A 22,027-nucleotide genomic window follows, 5' to 3' on the forward strand; every position below is an offset into this window, starting at 1 on the left:
ACTAAGTGAATCTGTTGACATTGTGGTTTTTTACTTACTTCTCGCACTAGCGGGAAACTCTCACTCAGAATAAATAAGTCCACTATTTCAAAATATTTATAATGTTTTGGATGTGTACAATTTTATAATATTACCAGAAAAAGGACGTTAGGTACTAAACGATACCTACTAATCTATGTATTATTACGTGAAGCAAAAACCTTGTACCCTTTTTACGAAAATTACGCGGACGGAGGAGTATGAAATTTAACAGGTTTTTTTTTTTTTTTTCCTACCTGTGCTGATAGACTTGAGAGGCTATTTCAGCTTCGCCCTGACATTTGAAGGTGAGCTCGCGGGGCTCAACCGGAGAGTTACTAACACTGACCCTAGCAAGAGCAGTGCTTCGCAGAATCTACCACCGGATCGGAAACGCGACCCACTGAGAAGATCCGGCGAGAAACTCAGTGGGCTTTACCACGCTTATCTATACTAATATAACTAGTCAGGTCATAAGTATTGTCACACAGTAAAAACTTTTCTTTTAGAATGCTCGCTACAAAAAAGTTTATTGAATTCGAACTTCGAATTGTTCATGAAAATAAAAATGTATACTTTTAGAATTTTACTCATTTTTAAATATGGAGTGGACGCTCAAAGAAGACCGTATTGCAGTTATTGCGTTGCATGGTTGCGGTTACGCTCCAATTCAAATTTTTAACATACTGAAAAATTTGCATATAACCAAATGATTCGTTTATCGTACCATCAAACGATACAATGAAGACTCTAGTGTAGATGACAGGTCAAGAAGTGGTCGCCCTCGTTCTGTTAGGACTCCAGCAGTGATAAAAGCTGTGAAGGCGCGAATTCAAAGAAATCCCAAACGTAAGCAGAAACTGTTGGCCCTTCAGATGGGGTTAAGCAGAACCACGGTGAAAAGGGTGTTAAATGAAGACTTAGGGCTTCGGGCATATCGAAGAAAAACAGGACATCGTTTGAATGCTCGTCTAATGGACCTGAGACTGAAGAGATGCCGCGCTTTGTTGAAGCGGTACACGGGAAAAAAATATCGGGAAATTCTTTTTTCGGATGAAAAAATTTTTACCGTAGAAGAGAGCTACAACAAACAAAATGATAAGGTGTACGCACACAGTAGTGAAGAAGCGAGCAACCGTATTCCGCGTGTCCAACGAGGTCATTTTCCATCCTCGCTCATGGTATGGTTGGGAGTTTCTTATTGGGGCTTAACAGAGGTACATTTTTGTGAGAAAGGTGTAAAAACGAATGCAGTTGTGTATCAAAATACAGTCCTGACGAACCTTGTGGAACCTGTTTCTCATACCATGTTCAATAACAGGCACTGGGTATTCCAACAAGATTTGGCGCCAGCTCTTAGAGCGAAGAGCACACAAGACTGGCTGGCGGCGCGTGAAATCGACTTCATCCGGCACGAAGACTGGCCCTCCTCCAGTCCAGATTTGAATCCGTTAGATTACAAGATATGGCAACACTTGGAGGAAAAGGCGTGCTCAAAGCCTCATCCCAATTTGGAGTCACTCAAGACATCCTTGATTAAGGCAGCAGCCGATATTGACATGGACCTCGTTCGTGCTGCGAAAGACGACTGGCCGCGCAGATTGAAGGCCTGTATTCAAAATCACGGAGGTCATTTTGAATAAACTTTAGTGTCATAAGAATCTATGTTTTGTTAAGTTCATTTTGGTATATGAGTGGTTACATAATGAATAAACTTGTTTCAATTATTTTACATTAAACATGTGACAGAATTTATGACCTGACTAGGTATAAATCTACAGTGATGTTCACGGATGTTCCGTTATAACTACTGAACTATGCATCCGATTGATTTGAAACTTGATATCCATGTAGAAAATACATGTACTTAATGGATAGGCTAATATTTATATGAGTGTTGGACTCTCTACACCAGTTGCGGGGCCGTTAATGACCAGTACCGTTGTGGGGACGCTAATGTACAAAAACAATAAATAAAAAATTTCAGCTTTTATTAACTTATTATTGAAGTGAAAACTTCTTTAGAATCGTTGTGATTTCAAACCGGATGCAACGGAAAAAACGACAGGTAAGAGACACAAATACAAAAATGTGTAGGATGAAGCCAGCAAAGAATGAGACAGAAATATACATACTATTTAATACAGCGCCATCTGTGAGATTTTTTAACACTAACGTGTGTATGAAAGCTCTTGTAGTGAATTTTAATTTAGGATTATACGTGAAATTAAAATATCAATTCACAGAGGGCGCTACCTTACAATTATTTACTAATGACAAAATTTTACATATACTTAAGACGTTTAGGATAATTGTATTTTAATTTTGGAAGGTTTCACTTCTACCACGTGTGAATTGCACACATGTATTTTTTTTAATTATTATTATTGTCATACACATTAATCACTATTATGATTAATTTTAATACATTAAACTATTAAATTAATATTTTTCTGTACCATTAAAACTTTGTTTGTTTAAAAGTAAAAAAATAGTTGATTTATTAACTAATGAAAAGATAAAAAGTTTTTTATAAAAAAAACGGCAATAATGACAATAAATAATAATATTCATTTTAAATGTCCAGCGAAGGTCCGCTTTCGGTTTGAAGGGTGGAACAGCCCTTGTAACTATACTGAGACCTTAGAACTCATATCTCAAGGTGGGTCGCTGCATTTAGGTTGTAGATGTCTATGGGCTCCGGTAACCACTTAGCACCAGGTGGGCTGTGAGCTCATCCACCCATCTACGCAATAAATAAATAAACTAAACCTAATCTATGATGCGTCTTATTTCGTTCGATCGTGTTTAAAACTACACACACAATGCAGTTGAGACTTTAACCTCAATTCTCAATGCACGATTTGGTCCAGTAGCTAATCACTACACACCAGTTGGATCGGGAACTCCTCTATCCATCAAAAAATCAAGCTGAAGATCTCATTCTAAAGTTAATCACGTGAGTTCGCAAGGCTTATCCAGTATGTAAAACCAATGATACGAGATGACTGTTATAAAATCTCAACTATCGTAATCAGAACCAAATAACTCAGGACTTCGATAGTGCAAAACGACCCTAAGGCCTCCGAATGAATTGAACGAAAAAGTTAATTAAACATAAAGTACTCGTTGGACTGCACTCCCATACAAGTACACCCAGTGATAATTGATCAGAGAGCTCATCACGGATTCAATCAGACTTCATTTGCTTTGTTTGCGCTATCCAATTAATTCACGAAAAAATATAGGGAAAGCGTCGAACATTATTTTCTGAATACGTAGGTATTCAGTACTTTAAAATGGTTCCACATCATTTTGATTTCCTGCCTTATGGCCCCTTGCAATACATTTACTATTTCAGATATAACCAAATTAGTGTTGCCTTCCTATTGTCAAGCTCACGTCATATTTTATGTATCACAAATTAAGCAAGGCAAGAAGAAGAAGAAGATAAAGAAGTGTTCTAAGTTTTACCCGGTACACCGATCAAATATGATACATAAACTATTTTAAGACCATAATAAAGCCAGTTGCTATATATGGCAATAAAACATAGGTGGCAATGAAATGAAGATACTGACGTGAAGATGCAGAAGGTTAGGCTGAGATTGTATGGTCATGTAAAAATGAGGCCACCAGACTACGTCGGAAATTTTACACTGTAGCGCAACGTCCCCGATCGGAGACTTACAAAGACCCAAGATAAGGTAGAAAGATGTATATAGTGCTGAAGGACAAGAGGAAATGCTATGTTACTGAAGAGGATGTCGAAAACAGAGCGAAATGGAAAGGAGAAATAAGAAAAGTTGACCCCACCACCATGTGGAATTAATAGCTAGGAAGATAAAGAGAGAGAGTTATAGTGTACCCCAATGCTCCCACAAGTTTGTTATAAATCCAGAATGTCCTAAACAAAATTAATCTGCGGATCTCCAATCAATGTCAACAAATAGTCAGACAAGCAATGAGATTAATCTGTTAAACCAACAGAGGAAACGAACAGTTGCAAAAGTTCGCACACGGTTTTACAGTCCTAGTTTTTCGATATGATATTTTTCTAATCGTTTTAATTGTGAAACTTTTAAATTTAAAATTAACCCTTCAATCTATACACCTTTCTGGTTCACGACAGTGCTGATAAATCAATATGTTTAGTGAACGTTGGCCCGACTAGCGCCAAATGTAAAACAAGAATCACCCATTTGTTTAAGCTGGTCTACCACACCTGTTGTTGGTTGATGGTGACATAGAAGATAAAATAAAGCAATTTCTATCACTCCTACTTGCGATTCACTGCCCTCATTCAGAGATATGATTTGATGGATGCAAGGAAGACACGAAATAAATACACCGGACCTTTTCCTCGCATAGGAGTGCGCCCTCGTCGCAAAGTTATCAAGTGATTATAGTCACCGATGAATTGTGCCAGTCGATCCTCGAACTATACTGATACAGACACCTGCTAACTATTCTGTCTAAAGCAAAGTAGACATTGACGATGGTTTATAAGTAAAAGAGGTTTTAGTTTATTCAACAACAACATGTCCCGTTCCCTACACCCCGCATTTCAGCGGAAGTCCGACGATTTATACCAGTACAAATAAAACCAAAGAAAAAATTGGCGTCATCAAATTCATCTTTTTTAATTAAAGTATTAATTTTATCTGTAACACTGAATAATATTGTTATGTTATCCAACCATAAAGATTTAATCGTCTGATGCAAAATCACATCCAAACATCGACTACATATCAAATTAGCGTGAATGAACGCTCTGACAAAAATACTGTTGGCTACTTTATATGAATCTCCGTCATTCGATACAATATCTAACCCTGCAAGGTTAGGACATATTAAGGTCGAATCGAGAACTCGCTTACCATATATTTACATAACTATGTATCCAAATATCTCTACTGCAGTTACTAGCTAGGTTAAATCTGTTTGTTTGACCATACAACAATTATTATTAGTGGTACTATTATGAGTCTGTTCAAGATTCAGTTGCAACATTTCTACGGCTCAGCACTTGCGTTGGATTTCGGTTTCAATGTTTTGGACAGCCGTGATATTAAATAATTGAAACTTGGAAATAATGTCTCAAGATTTGTGGGATTGATATGGGTATTTAGGTGGATATTTAGATTCCGGTAGCCACTTAAACCCGAGCGATGTTGAACTGTTGAAAAATGTGGAAAAATTGAAAAAAATATGCAAGCCAGTTTACTATTATTCTCTTATTACTCTATCAAGGGTCGAGAATTTCCGTGATTATTCATTCAGCTCATATTTGGTTCTCCACTACGGCAACATCCCGCCTCATTACCAAGAACCAGTTTGCGTTTAATATTCACTTACTTAATTTTCAATAGTACACAATCACGATACGTAATATATTTTATATCTCACATCTGCATGTCAAGCAATTTTAATTGTAACCTCAGCAGACAAGGATGCCGCTTGGCCTTAAATGCCGGCTTTAGTTTATGGGTTATTCCACATTAAAAGTATATCATAATCCCGTTTGAAGTAGAGTACAGCATTGTAGAAACATCGACGAGGGCAGTTCGTTTCACAAGCTGATCATTTCTGGATGAAATGATATCCAAAAGGACTGGATAAAGGCTTTTTCAAGTGGTAACAAAGGACTCAGTTGCATTGGTGAGAGGTTTGAATGAGAACAACAGACCGAATCGTTTTAATTGATTTATAATCTTAATGACGTAAATAAGATTAAACGTTAGACACAATTATGACCTGATAACATAACAAAACATGAATAACATTTAAAAAAACTTGCCCGAAAACCCATTTCGGTAATAAATTTTTTAATATCGTTCCGATTATAGCAAGAACCGGTAGTGATTCGATCGAGTTCGTAATTATAATGCAGGACGAATTGATTCGACCTGATCAGCTATTTTTTGACGGTAAAGATTCGAATAGTTTTATGTAAGCTCGTATGGAATGGTTGGAATTCAAGGATTACTTTGGACATTTGGATCCACATAGGGAACTTAACTCGTAATAGAGGCGTACTCACTAACCGACTCTTACACTCTCGCCCGACCCTCGCCTATGACAGAACCCGAGCAAGGTAGAGCGGTTTTTTTTTATTGCTTAGACTGACGCTTAGACGGTGAACGAGTTCAACTGTGGGTAACAATATAACCAGACTCGTAGTCTACCTCAAGGACGCCTCGCCTGCGGATTTGGAATCGCCTATGTCGGGTCTAGTTCGTTGGTAACGGTACTTTAGCTCGCCAGGCCACCTTAAGCGATGACACTGGTGTTCCAGGTTACGCGATTGAACCAGAACCAGCCTACCAGGCCGCAAGCGCGATAAAATACCAGCCGATTCCTCTTTAAAAGATCCGTGGAACAGCTGTAAAAGGCCCACTCCTTAATAGGCGCGCAAGCACCTCCGCCGTTAACCCCATCACTCTCTTTGGCCAGCCCATACCGTGGGCCTCGAAGGTCAAATACCTAGGCGTCACTCTCGACAGAGGGACATTCCGTCCCCGCATTAAAACGGTACGCGACCGTGCCGCGTTTATACTAGGACGACTCTACCCAATGCTTTGTAGTCGAAGCAAACTGTCCCTCCGTAATAAAGTAACTCTCTACAAAACTTGTATACGCCCCGTCATGACTTATGCAAGCGTAGTGTTCACTCACGTAGCCAGCACCCACTTGAAATCCCTTCAGGTTATTCAATCCCGATTCTGCAGGATAGCCGTCGGAGCACCATGGTTCCTGAGGAACGTGGATCTCCACGATGACCTGGAGCTCGATTCAGTTAGTAAGTATATACAGTCGGCATCGCCGAGCCATTTTGAGAAGGCGGCACGACATGAGAACCCTCTCATCGTGGCCGCTGGTAACTACATACCCGACCCAGTAGACCGAATGGTAAACCGTCGACGTCGCCCAAAGCACGTCATTACGGATCCTCCTGATGCATTAACGGTAAGCACCGGTCATCGTCCTCGTCGAACCCGTCGCTTGCGACGAAGGGCTCGACGAGCGAATTAAACCACAGACACAGCCCACTGAGTTTCTCGCCGGATCTTCTCAGTGGGTCGCGTTTCCGATCCGGTGGTAGATTCTGCAAAGCACTGCTCTTGCTAGGGTCAGTGTTAGCAACTCTCCGGTTTGAGCCCCGTGAGCTCACCTACAAACGTTAGGGCGAAGCTGAATAGCCTCTCAAGGCTATCAGCATACGTAGGAAAAAATATATATTAAATGCACTCTAGAATAGTGTTCGGTGTAATACGGCTGCACATCTTAGCAAACAATAACGCCACTCTGCACGTTTATTTAAAGTTGCAGTTGAACAGTAACAACAGTCGTACAACAACCTGGTTTCGCGGAAGTCGGGTTAGGCCCTCGCGACCGTAATATTTAACATTAACATTTATTATTTACAACTATTAACGCGGATGGCGTAATCACCCCGTGATCAGCGCCGGAGGAAATAGCGTCTTTTACAAGGGCTTCGCTGGGCTCTTGGTCTATGAGTTACCACGTGACTATTTACCGTAACCGTATGCTCGTCTTTCTACAAAGGCAAAAAAGTTACGTGCCAACCAAATCTCTCAACGGCCCCAGCTTAAATTTTCTCCTGGGCTAAACGGAGACGACTCCCGAAAAACAACACTATAATGAGTCACACTTATTATAGAATGAGACAGATCTCCTCTCAATTTTAGAACGAGTGGAAGCTTTGGAATTTTCAAGGTGCATTTCTTCTTTCTTTTTTTTTACTAAAGCAATATTTGCATAATCCACAATTTATTTATATATCAATAATTACTGAACTTTACGAAATATATAAATTGCTTAGATAGCATTGATTTAATACTAATTTATGCGTTTAAAATCATTAATATCATCTCTACAGTTTTAAAAGTAAAAAATACCTATTTTTAAATTTTATTGATTCATTTTTAAGTTTTTTGCTGCCTATTGAATGTTTAATATATGTGAGACCATTATTTTTAATTTTAGTACTCACCTGAAAACGTAGCTCAACCAGGCGATTTTAGTACTAGGTCTTGGCGGGTCCACAATCGATCTACATAACCAGGTAAATGAACACAACCTGTTTTAATAATATTAGTATCGCCAGTCGGTACGTGAATTAACTTCAAAACATTAGTTCACGTTTTGTATTAAATAAATTTACTCTTCCGCTTAGCCCTGTGGTCATTGGGAAATGGAATTAGATGACTCGACCCAAGCCCAGTCTAAAGCATTTCTCCTTGGAACAACGCGCCATTCTCAGAAGAACTCACTGCATCGTCTCCAACGGAAACATTACTAGTACATACATGTTCCATCAGAGAAATCATAGCCCACTGAGTTTCTCGCTGGATCTTCTCAGTGGGTCGCGTTTCTGATCCGGTGGTAGATTCTGCGAATCACTGCTCTTGATAGGGTCAGTGTTAGCTCACTCCGGTTTGAGCCCCGTGAGCTCACCTACTAGATAAGGTTACGCTGAAATAGCCTTACAAGGCTATCAGCTTAGGTAGAAAAAAAAAAACTTGGTCATTAGGAGGTCTACATAATTCTATTAGCCTGCTCAAATTTACTAAGTCTTCCTCGAACCTTCCTCGATAATAACTAGACGTTGGGAATTAAAAGGCCTTAATTTCGAAGTCGCCGTGGCCTAAGGGATAAGACGTCCGGTGTATTCATGTTAAGTGATGCACCGGTGTTCCAATCCCGCAGGCGGGTACAAATTTTACTAATTAAATACGTACTTAAAAACTGTTCACGATTGACTTCCACGGAGAAGAAATAACATCGTGTAATAAAAATCAAATTCGCAAAATTCTAATTTGCGTAATTACTGGTGGTAGGACCTCTTGTGAGTCCGCACGGGTAGGTACCACCGGTCTGCCTATTTCAACTGTGAAGCAGTAATGCGTTTCGGTTTAAAGCATAGGGCAGACGTTGTAACTATACTGAGACCTTAGAACTCACAATTCGAGGTGGGTGGCGGCATTTACGTTGTAGATGTCTATGGGCTCCGGTAACCACTTAACACTAAGTGGGCTGTGAGCTCGTCCACCCACTATTCAATAAAATAAAAATTATAAGGAAAAATATCGACGTTTTAAATTAGTTGCTCAGTATAGTTCAGTGAACCTTGACGTGACCGAGACGGACCCGCGATCATATATTAGGAATACGTCCCGGCTACAGGGATTAATGCACCACGCTGCGCTCTCTGAGTTGCAAGGGACAGGAGACTAGCGGTTTATAATTAAAATAGATCTAAAAAAAATGTAATTTAAAAGACTGCTATTTTGTGTAGTTAATTAAGTGATGTGTATGTGTATTCTGTAGTAATCGTTGAAATGATTAATTGCAACACTGAACGCCATCTATTATGAATATTGTGCACTTGTCATATTATGACGTTTAAAAAATAATATACTCTGTAATCTGCTCTTGTCACCAATATACATTGTTTCCGTCGTTTTGCTCAGTTCGTGTTTTTAATTTAATTACCTAGTTCAATCAAATAAATACTAAAATACTAACATATAATATTAGTAATTAATGTTATATTTAATTTTAAATCGAATTTAATATATAAGTATATTTCGTCAAGGGAACGAAAACACAGAATGGCGAACTCTCAATTTCGACTTGCATTTCCTAGGCAGTTTTTTGTTTCAATAAGATCTTTAATTTTATTAATACTTTATATGAAGTTGTGACGTTGACGTAAAATTCTAGTTTCTTTTTAAAGTTATTATATAATTTAAATATCGCATTTGCATTATCGGAGTCGCTCTCTCTACCGCCCGTGAATTAAAACGTTATTTCACTGCCGCCATTGCTTGAAGTGGATGGATTACTTTTAAGAACCTTTGTTGTAGCTTGGGCTAGGTTAGTTCTCAGCGTAAATAGAAAAAACCTCATAGGTTTGACGAGTTAAAATTAAGTATTACATCAATAATAACCCTACTTTTAAAGTACAGTTCGAAGTCATGCAGGTACATTTTCCATATACTTATTCAGAGAATTTCTCAGGCCACACGACCCAAAGGACTGATTTTGGTATACGGTACCAAAAATTCGGAACCATCTTAAAAAACTTCAAGAACAGCCACGGTAATTATCTTTCTTTAATATCCACGACTGATTTATCGGAGACCTTACATTAAAACTGAATTAGGCGCTGGAGTAAGCAATGCTTTTTTTCCCGATAAAATTTCCTCAGAAAAGGATCTGTTTTCCCGCATCGCAAGAAGAGACTGGGAGATATTAAAGAGACTAGTTAGATGGTTTCAATGACAACTGAAAAAAAACTGCCCACCTGCTACTCTCAGAGCGTCAGACGCTGATTCAAGCAGGCTTCTTCTGTAAACCGTTGCGACCCCAATTCCTTAATGCTCTGAGACACTCTCACTCCTAGATCCCCTCTCTTAACCCAAAGGTGGTACAAAGCATGAAAAATGTGCCAGATTACCAGAAATTACTTATTTAATTCAAACACTAACCACCATAAAACCCTTTACAAATAAACCGAATAAAATCATAAAATACCAACAGCTCACGATAACTAAAAAGGGTTTCATTCGAACGCGCGCAATGCAAACAAAACCTTGTAGTACAAGATGTAACCATCGCAGTTAATATGTCAATCAGAGCGCGTCGCGATATGTATAACACCATCCAATTTCGGAATAAGAATCGGGCGTATACATACGGTCAGTTTTAAACTGAGAATGACATCAGTAACACTTGAACTATTTTTTTTTTATCTAAACAAACAATCTAAAAGCTACTAAAATGTTAAAATACATTCTTGCATTTTATTTAATACTTAAAAATAACGTTTAGACATTGAAAGAGATGATAATAATCAATTACATAATATAAATTTAATTTCAAAATAAAACAAAAACTTATTATTATTTAAGCTGGTATATTAACTTATACGAACTTTTAAGCCTTAAAATAATACCAATACCTACAAACCAACAATAAATATCTACAGTATAGAGTCAGCTTTATTAAGCACCCAGAAAAAGATTGCTGCATTCAATTCTTACACTTGCTTCGTAATACAAACTGAATTCAACAAAAATACCCTCTACAACTCTGACAACAAAGATCAAAATCCTGTACAAGCAATCGAATTACATTCTGTGATGATCTGTAAACCGCTGAATCATTCTGAAGCAAGACAAGGATGGATAGATTGATAATGAAAGGTTAGAGCGGGTAGAATGCATGTTTGTCAGTGTTCGAAGTGTGACGAAGATGGATGGGTCTGGCTGTAGTTGAATGAGTGGACGAGACTACCAAATAACATATTGACGGTATTCAGTGAGAGTTTGTAATTAGCTTTTTCTTATCAAACATAATTTTTATGAATCAGTTTTATTGCAATGTAAACTACGTACTCTTCACTAATGCGTAATAATTACTGGTGGTAGGACCTCTTGTGAGTCCGCACGAGTAGGTACCACCACCCCGCCTATTTCTGCCGTGAAGCAGTAATGCGTTTCGGTTTGAAGGGTGGGGTAGCCGTTGTAACTATACTGAGACCTTAGAACTTATATCTCAAGGTGGGTGGCGCATTTACGTCGTAGATGTCTATGGGCTCCAGTAACCACTTAACACCAGGTGGGCTGTGAGCTCGTCCACGCATCTAAGAAAAAAAAAAAAAAAAAAAACATAACTTGCGTTGACTTCCTCTTCTTTTTTTCCTACCTATGCTGATAGACTTGAGAGGCTATATTATCAGCGTTAGCCTAGCGTGTAGGTTAGCTCTCGGGGCTCAAACGTCAATGGAGGTGTTGCTAACACTGGCCCTAGCAAGAGCAGTGATTCGCAGAATCTACTACCGAATCAGACACACGACCCACTCAAGATCCGGCGAGAAATTCCTCGGGGATATTTTATCTTCTCTTACTGAGGGTCGTAAATCCCCTAATGAGAGATTAATCTGTCCTTGATTATGCTCTTCCATATGTGTCTCTCCTTAGACAGCGTTATTGACTATGAAATAAGTTTGATATTATAAAATATAAAAAAAAAAAGTTCCGTAATTTTTATACCAAACGTACGGATTGCACACGAAAATAATGTACAAACAGTTGAATTAATTGAATTAAATTTAAAGGGTGTTGCTTCAGAACATTAAGCGTTTATCTCCACCCGTATTAACGCAAGCTATTTATTCCTTCATCGTGGAATCCATCCGAGAACACGCGCTATTAAGTACTTAATAACTCTAAAAAAATTATACTCGCTTGATTCCGGACTCGTTCACGTCACTGGGTATAATTAATTATTTCAATTAATTCAACACACATTAATCACCCTGGTGGTTGACACTTTTGTACAAACTGAAATATGAAACCTTATGGCATTGGTTTGCTCTGCCCTTGTCATTGCTGACGACCATGAGTGAGGGTAACCACTCATCATCAGGTGGGCCGTATGCTCGTATACTTACAATTAAAAAAAAACTTACGCGTAAAAAGAGTACGAATTTTAAAATCAACATACCGAGCACCACTCAAGGGGAACATACCCTGAATTTTAACAAAAACAGCAATTGTTGTAAGTAGAGAAGAAGAAAAGGCCTTGCGTTAAAACTGAGTAAAAGCTGGGGGTTTTTAGACTCTATTTTTATATATATTATTTTATTTTACTATTACTATGTTATTTTTAGACGTATTTGATTTGTGTAGATCCATGTGAATTGTAGATTGTTTTTCATATTCTATTACTATTACAGAGACAGAGAGCCGAACCTCTGGTATAAATTTCCCAAATTTATTTTCATTACATGTTACTTCTTCATCATGGAAGATTGTTATGGAACACTTAAAAAATAGTATTCCCAAAAAAATTTAATACTTGTCTCCAGTATATAACCAACAATTTCAAATTATTAAGCACTATATTATTTGTAAAAACTCTAGTGATATTTCAAAATATATTTTTTAAATATTTTGTCGAGTTAAGGACGGCATTAATTTTAATTACGTGAAAAATATTTCAATTGATTTAAAATATCGTTAAAGATGCTGCTGTAGATGAAAATGTCATTCAAATTCAAATATTAACTTCTCGATAATCATCTATATAATCTTTTTATTTCACTATTTCATTTCACCAATTAATTGCTTACCACAAAAGCTATTCTTAAATCTATTGGCAAGGCTACATTAATATTTCTTCTGTTTAAACAAAGATATTTAGAAGACTACCAGCGAACAAGCCGAATGGGTAGAAAAAACTTATACGCATCCCGATATAACAACGCCAATGCACGCTTGGTACATTTCATAAGAAATCACGATTAGGTCGATTTAATAATTGATTTGGGTTTATTTAAAGATTTTTTTTATTTACATAATAATAGCGCCCAAACTACTACAATTGCTCACATTGTTTTATCCAGTTTTTTTTTTACATTATGTAATAATGTCAAACCCCCAAACTCAACTAGTTTGCGCCATACATGCATAGTGTTCGTGCAGTGTTCGAATAATATCAAAGGGGCATATTTACAAAAACAATACTGTCCTTTCCAAAAAGCCCTGAAAAGTTTGTTTGTATTAAAAATAAACACAACGAATATGGGCAGAAAAAAGACAGTAGGCATATCAGATTTTTTTTATGAAATTGTAGTTGTGAAGCTTCTTTTTTTATGATATATATACGTTATTACGCAAAAAAAAAAACTAAAACGATTTGAATGAAATTCCGCATAAAAATACTGCTACAAGTCGTGGCTTAATAAAATTTATAAATATTGGACTTTAACAACGCTGGGTGTTTTATTATAAACAGTTATATACGTCGACTGTTAGTTTATAGATTCGAGTGTGACATAAAAATCTATTTATTTCGAAAAAATGCCATTTAAAATTTAACATGTTACAAGTTATGTTTAACATAATCGTAAAAGTATTGTATGCACAAAACTTTGTAGTTAAAATCGCCGGCTTATGCAACTTGCGCCGTACACTCGGTCCGAATCAAGAAAGCCTGTAGGTAGGGTAGGGATAACTAGACGTCCTTGTGGCGCCCACTTTCGGTTTCAACCGGCCGTGGCCTATCGAAGCCTAGCGCGAACCAACACGGACTACCCGTCTCAAAACTCGTCTGGATTCTGTTCAGGCTCTGCTAACTTTTGATTCACTTAACGAAAGCGTTCATAGCATTACTAATTTTGTTTATCTAAATCTGCTATCAATATATTGACATTACTCGTGGTAGGATCTATTATTGGTGGTTGTGAATCCACCACAGTGTGTGTGGGTAGGTACCACCACCCTGCCTAATTCTGCCGTGAAGCAGTAATGCGCTTCGGCTTGAAGGATGGGGCAGCCGTTGTAACTATACTGAGACCTTAGAACTCACATCTCAAGGTGGGTCGCGGCATTTAGGTTGTAGATGTCTATGGGCTCCGGTTACCACTTAACACCAAGTGGGTCGTGAGCTAGTCCAACCAACTAAGCAATAAAAAATAAAATAAAAAAATGCTTGGCTAGCCGTTTCAGTTAGCTAACAAACGGTAAAAATCAAAGCAGCTAATGAATGAGACGGGGTTTTTCGGCAGCTGTCTTCATTTGAAATTGTAAATTTACAATCCGCTGGTAATCGTTGGAGCCATGAATCGCAACTCCCCTTGATATATGAAATCGAAGTCTGGATCGTATCGCATCTGTTTAGGCCTCCATACAGAAACTGGTGGTAGGACCTCTTGTGAGTGTGCGCGGGTACCCTGCCTATTTCTGCCGTGAAGCAGTAATGCGTTTCGGTTTGAAGGGTGGGGCAGCCGCTGTAATTATACTCGAGACCTTAGAACTTATATCTCAAGGTGGGTGGCGAATTAACGTTGTAGATGTCTGTGGGTTCCAGTAACCACTTAAGTCTGTGACAGTAACCAGGTAAGCTGTGAGCTCGTCCACCCATCTACGCAATAAAATAAAAAATAAAAAAAAAGTGTGTGTGTCCGCTCCGACGCACGACTGGAGTTTACTGGATATAAAAAATTAAACGAAACAATACGAGAAATAGTTCTATATTACGACAACACGATACACTACAGATTATTAACAAATTAACGAGACACAAAACAAACGACTAACAAATATATGAAAATACAATAATGAGAGAAACGCGCGATCAGTACGAGGCTTTGTGGCGGACTGCCGGCGCAGCAGCCCGGCGCGCATTTCGTGTGACATGCGCATAACGCATTTCGTGTGACATGCTAGTACGATTTTGGTCCCCATAATTTTCATACCCCGGGCCTATATATGTAAATCGATTCTAAAGGAGTAAACTCCAAAAACGCAAGGTTGCTTCAGGGCATAAATAGACAGGACGGTATCTACCCGCAATTTACTGAATTTAAGTGTTATTAAAATAATCCTGTTCAAACAATGTATCTGCTAATACGATCACTAAGCCGCATAAATTCAAAATAATCCACTAAAATTTAAATTAAGGAAACATAATGTGACCGATCTTAAATTTTATTTAGTGTTAAATACCAAACGCTAAATAAATCTTGGATGAAACGGTACACGCGAAAATGCGTGAGATTTTAATTTTATAGGTAAAAAAAGAATATAGCGCTTCCTAAATACTAAAAGATCGCTTCGAACATTAACAAATTATGTACACGCTTATTTATACGTCATTATAAACAAAAAAAAAGTGTGTGTGTCCGCTCCGACGCACGACTGGAGTTTACTGGATATAAAAAATTAAACGAAACAATACGAGAAATAGTTCTATATTACGACAACACGATACACTACAGATTATTAACAAATTAACGAGACACAAAACAAACGACTAACAAATATATGAAAATACAATAATGAGAGAAACGCGCGATCAGTACGAGGCTTTGTGGCGGACTGCCGGCGCAGCAGCCCGGCGCGCATTTCGTGTGACATGCGCATAACGCATTTCGTGTGACATGCTAGTACGATTTTGGTCCCCATAATTTTCATACCCCGGGCCTATATATGTAAATCGATTCTAAAGTAGTAAACTCCAATAAATTTGTAGACATATCGAATGAAACTTTAAATTAAAGTAGAGAGCTCATTATATTTGTAGTAACTTGTGGTATAATTTGTTCTCCTTCTTCTTACCTTTATCCCACTTTGTCAGGTCCTACGTCATTGCTTTTAGGTACCACAAGCACCGGTCATCGTCCTCGCCGAACCCGTCGCTTGCGACGAAGGGCTCGACGTGTGAATTAACCCATAGACACAGCCCATTGTGTTTTTCGCCGGATCTTCTCAGTGGGTCGCGTTTCCGATCCGGTGGTAGATTGTTAGCAATACTCCCGGTTAGAGCCCCGTGAGCTCACCTACATGTTAAGGAGAAGCTGAAATAGCTTTTCAAGGCTATCAGCATAGTTAGGGAAAAGAGTCAGATCGGTGCAGCATGTCTTCTCTTTCCATTCAAGGCTATCCATACGTCATCTCTGCACTCACATCCTTATCGTATATCTTGTGTCACATAGTCAATTCAAGTCCCTTTAAGACGTCTCCCCCTTAAACTACCTAAGGTAAAATTTTAAAAGCAAATTAAGGATTTTCCATGAAAATCGAAAAGCATGGTAAACGATAACTTGGATCTAAGTCAACAAAATACTTTTCAAAACGACTATTTTTAGTTTTATTCTTATTAATAAATAAAAAAATTTAAAGAACCGTAAAATACTTTTCTGCTCACAAATTAAATAAATAGGATGTGGCGAAATCTGCTTTGAAACGCCTAATAAAAAATAAAATTATTGCATAACAGAGCGTCTATTTCACTGAAGACATATTTAAATTTTGAAATTTGTTCGTGCATAAAATAGAGGAGAAAAAAAATTGAAATCTGTCGTCGAAAATACATTACTAGGAGTGTGATTTGCATAAATAATTCAATTATGCTAAGAACAAGATGTATGTAAAGAGTTTTTCATCATGAGCGCTAGAACTAAAAAAAAATAATGAAATCTATTAATTAATATTGCTACAATTTTATTTTATTTTATTTTATATGGTACGATGATGACATTATGTATGGAATATAATTTCAGTCAAATGGCCGCCACCACTCTGCTAAGGGTGGTCTCTTGGTGGAAAAATTTTGTATGGCATCTTCGCATAAATGGGGCTCAATTTGACGAGGAGTACGAGTTATGTTGGCCTTCAGGGCGGCAATAGACTGTGGTTTGTCTACATAGACTAGAGATTTCACGTAGCCCCACAGAAAGTAGTCGAGCAGTGTTAACACACGATCTCACACGCCTTCGAATTTCCCATCCAATAAATTTAATGTTTCCCGTGCTGTACCTAAGGCAAATGGCGCAGTCCTGTTGGAACCACATGTTTGTAAGATCCATACCATCTATCCTGGGCCACAAACGTTTTTGGGCGATTACCCCCAAAATAACACCACCTACCCTTTTATATTTTGCGCAGGTTGTTGAAGTGGCTCACTGTACAACTGGTATACCTTATACCACTTGGTTATCGTAGCCCGTAGACAACTCAGCGAGACTGCGGTTACAAACCATGAGACATAAAGCCGAAGGGGCAATCGTAGTTTTTATTTTCTCTATAACCAGATGACCACGTACCCCTCCTGATAGTAAGGTCTTTGTGCCCATCGAGGACAGCAATGCCGCAAAGATAAGCTGTCACCTGCTGTACGTACGTACGGTTATCATACCCTTAATCCGGAACTCATGACCTCTTTGCGGCGAAAATAAACTAAATGCCGGTATGTACCTACCCGTCTGGTTTTATTATACGCGGCACCATTAATATTACGCATTTCTTTAAGTTTTGCCTTTGTGATTTTAGTATTACTGCTGTCTCTTCATCGTGGAAGTAATTTGCAAACGCGTGTCGCCCTGTGTTGTTGATGAGACGCCCAGTCTATACCGGGCGTCTTATCTTTTAGGCCTGAACAACCTGAGATATATCGATGTTCCTATTCAGTTGTTTGTGTCATGTTGTTGTCCCATCTTCTAAGTTGGAAGGCAAGATTGCATTGCGACAGAATAGGTACGACGGTGCAGACTCTCAGTGTGACTCATCTCAGGATCAATCTAGAGAATAAACGTGCACTAGCATCGCTGTGGAAATAAGATGCTAAAATCTCACAAATTGTTATCTACCTTGAAATAATATCAGTGGACTATTATTTTAATTTTATAGTAATCTGAATTCGCGAGACTTTTCGAACTTAGCAAATAAACAATTTTAAATGACCAAGTTTTTGAAGACATGTGAATGTTTTTCGTCGGAATCTTTACAGATCCACCTGTTCGAGAGCGGAGTCAACAGCTAATTGCTTCTCTCTAGAAATATTTGAGGTAATTGTACAAAGCGGACAATAATTACGCTTTTTGGGAGCAGCTCTGACAGTGTAATTACTCATTACACCTAGACGAGGTTAGTTTTGTGGATATGTCGGCTGTTAATTTTGTAAACATCACAATTAAAATGTGTTGTATTGTAGTCCTAGGGTATCCAGCTGGTACATAAGACCCTCACAAGTTGCCTCCACTTCACCTTATTTTGTACTTGCTCCTTAATACCACTTCAGGTCAGACCGGCAGTCGACATGTCTCTGACAATTAAAATAGTACTAAATACATAGAGCAACTCACAGGTGGCTTAAGTGGAGGTTGGTCAGTGTAATTATTAACAGCTTAATTAACGTTTCGGCATCGAGGAACATTCGCCCAGCACCTCCAGATCTCCGATGAAAAACTAATCTAAACTGCAATAGCTTCGGCTCATTTAAATATTATTTGGCACAGACAAAACAGTTTAGTTGCTTTTCGATCAGTTCGTTAACGGAATTTTTATTTTTATATTTAATACTTCATTTTATGTTTAGCTTATTAGTATGAAATATTGAAAACATTTGTAGGAGCTATCTTCTCCGCCCTTTTAAGAATAAAAAAGAAAATCATAAAACGAAATTGATTTCTTATGTATTGCCCTTTTAGATAGACAGGCACACGACCTATATAATGGTGAGTTGTTACCGTCGCCCGTGGACTTCAGCAACGCCAGAGGTCAAGCCGCTGCCTAATAAAAATGAGTGATAAGATGAGTCGAAAGCATGAGGCATCGGGGCTTATAGTCGAATTTCGATCGCTGGGCGAACCCTAGTCAGTAAAGTTGTATGATAAACATGAAATGGTAACTGGTGATTTTGATTCACCTTACTTAAAGGGATATTGAATACTTATTATTGTTCAATTAAACATCGAGTATTACAAGCTAATATTCACATCCTTGGCTGCTAATATTATATTTATTAAAACATTTTAGTATTAATGTTGCTATTAAATTATAAGGCATATCCGCGTTAAGTACTATTTTCCTTATATTGTTCACGTCTTCGCGGAGTGTTTACACAGGCATACATGCGCTCTGGTACGACAGCGTGTAATGTTGTATCGAGATTTTTTGTAGTATTAACGTTTTTTATTTATTTATTTAAATCGTAAAAATAGCTTTACGTGTGTACACAATGTGCGATAGCTCAGTCTTATAGAATTTTAAAGTTTTTAAACAAATACGGAATTACCGCCAACTGCTGAAGATTTCACGACTGACTTTTTTAAATGTTGCGTAAACTGCGGCAACACGTGGCTCTAGTATTGGGCTCAGTTGATTGATTAATGAGATTTCAAAGTTGAACATTTATTCCTTTATCCTTTTCCCATAAATAACACATTTATAAGTATATGGTGTAAAGATGAAATAGGAATATCAATTAATTAGAATAACAGTTATCAAACTGGAATACTCAGTTGCTCTAGATTTAAAGTGTAATCGAGCGGTGGAAGCGATATTAATTGGTTAACCAATTAATTGTTGTATCCTTCAAATTCGCAGAAGTAAACATTGATCTATGAAGCCTACAATGCGCCACCAATTAAATGCTGTATATTTGTCGACAGTGCGTTTCCAGAGATCTTTTTTGCCACGTACCGTCCGGCTTTGGAATGAGCTCCCCTCCACGGTGTTTACCGAGCGCTATGACATATCCTTCTTCAAACGAGGCCTGTGGAGAGTATTAAGCGGTAGACAGCGGCTTGACTCTGCCACTGGCATTGCTGATTTCGATGAGCGACGGTAACCACTCACCATCAGGGTGGGCCGTAGCTCGTCTGCCTACATAGGTTTGAAGAGTGGGGCAGCCATTGTAACTATACTGAGACCTTAGAACTTATATCTCAAGGTAGGTGGCGCATTTACGTTGTAGATGTCTATGGGTTCCAGTAACCACTTAACACCAGGTAGTATGTGAGCTCGTCCGCAAATATAAGCCAAAAAGGAAATAAAAACATTTAATTCGACCGTAATCAGGTAATAAAGAATCGTCTCGATCCAAACTATCACCCACCCGCACTTAGTACTGAGCTACCGTGATCGCGGTCCAGTTACTGACCTCCATTTCTTTGAAGTTTTTTTTTTTTTAATCCTCCATCTCGCTTCCCTTAATGACATAGATTAATACGCAGACCGTCTAATGCATATCATTATTGTGAGTGGCTTTCCTTACCGAGTTCTGATGTGTCGAACGATCGTGTGATGTGCTTTTTTTCTTCGGGAAAAGCTTTTTACTTAAATCACGATCACGAAAGCGAAACTAAAAACTTGCATATATACAATATAACATACATATACAATATAAATTAATTCAAAGGAAATTTACATTTATTATTATTACGCATATGGGCAGACGAGCACACGGTGTATTTAGCCGTCAGTGGTTACCGGAGCCCATAGACATAGCAACGTCAATACCGCTACCCACCTTGAGGCTTGAGGTCTACCTCTCAATTGTTTAGTAATTAAGCATATTACAATTCGGGTTTCATTTTTATTACCGGATGTGTGGACGTGTATTAAATACGTAATTCATTCGAAAAAATAGTATATGCCTGCGGGATTCGAACACCGGCCCGGTGGCATCACTCGATGTTAATACTCCAAGTGTCTTATCTTTTAGGCTATGACTTCAATTACTAGTGCGTATTCCGAAACCTGTGAATGGGTTAAGTTGTAAGCCTATAGTAATATTAATGCCCCGACTTGACTTGAGGCATGAGGTCGAGTCTCAATTGAATTATCTAACGGTTATCTCACTCTTCGGAACGGAACGTGTAGCTGCTTCGTGTTGCCTACGCAGGTGAGTTAAAAAAACATAGAATCTTATGAAAGTGTATAGGCTCAGGAGAAGCATAGTGACTTGTAAACTTGTTAACTTTATTTTTATGCACATAATAATAATGCAAAAGGTAATAAACCTTAATGCAATTATCCTAAAAACGATAATTGGAAGAAGGAAATTCAAATATAATCCGTGAGCACAATCGAAATTCAAATCGAATGCTATGTATGCAGAAGAACACGACACAATCGTATCTATCATTCATTAGCGCTGCGATCCAATACGACATTTTTTTAGAATCCCCGAGCACAAAGAGCGTTCGCGCACACAGGCGTATCAATACAAACAGGATATATGATGGTGTGCGTGTTTAAAAACTTGAAAAAATCACACTCGCTCACGCACACAGCTGTACGTGCGGCGCGAAAAAAATCACGGACACAAAGAAAGTCGTCCGAAAACTTGTGTACGAACTTTTGCACTCACACAGAGGCGCCGCTCGCACACATAGCTCGACACAAGGAAGTCGCGCGTGTAGTGGTGAGTGCATCGTGTGCCAACACGAACTAAACTTAGCTTCGCGCTCATGTATTTGTGACTCACAGTTGCAAGACTCCGAAACTTTAGGCCGTTATTTTTATTTACATACATATCCTCAGCTCCGTTATTCCAAATTTGTATTTAGCGTACGTTCGGAGGGAATGTTATTGCTTAATGCCCTATTGGAGTTAAGTCGTTTTATGGTTGGCGAAGGGATGCGCGCCGCGGGTAGTTTTCGTATGAAACTTGGTGCGAGATGCAACGA

The sequence above is a fragment of the Bombyx mandarina genome, chromosome 11 (genome assembly GCF_030267445.1).
Source record: "Bombyx mandarina strain Sakado chromosome 11, ASM3026744v2".
NCBI lineage: Eukaryota > Metazoa > Arthropoda > Insecta > Lepidoptera > Bombycidae > Bombyx > Bombyx mandarina.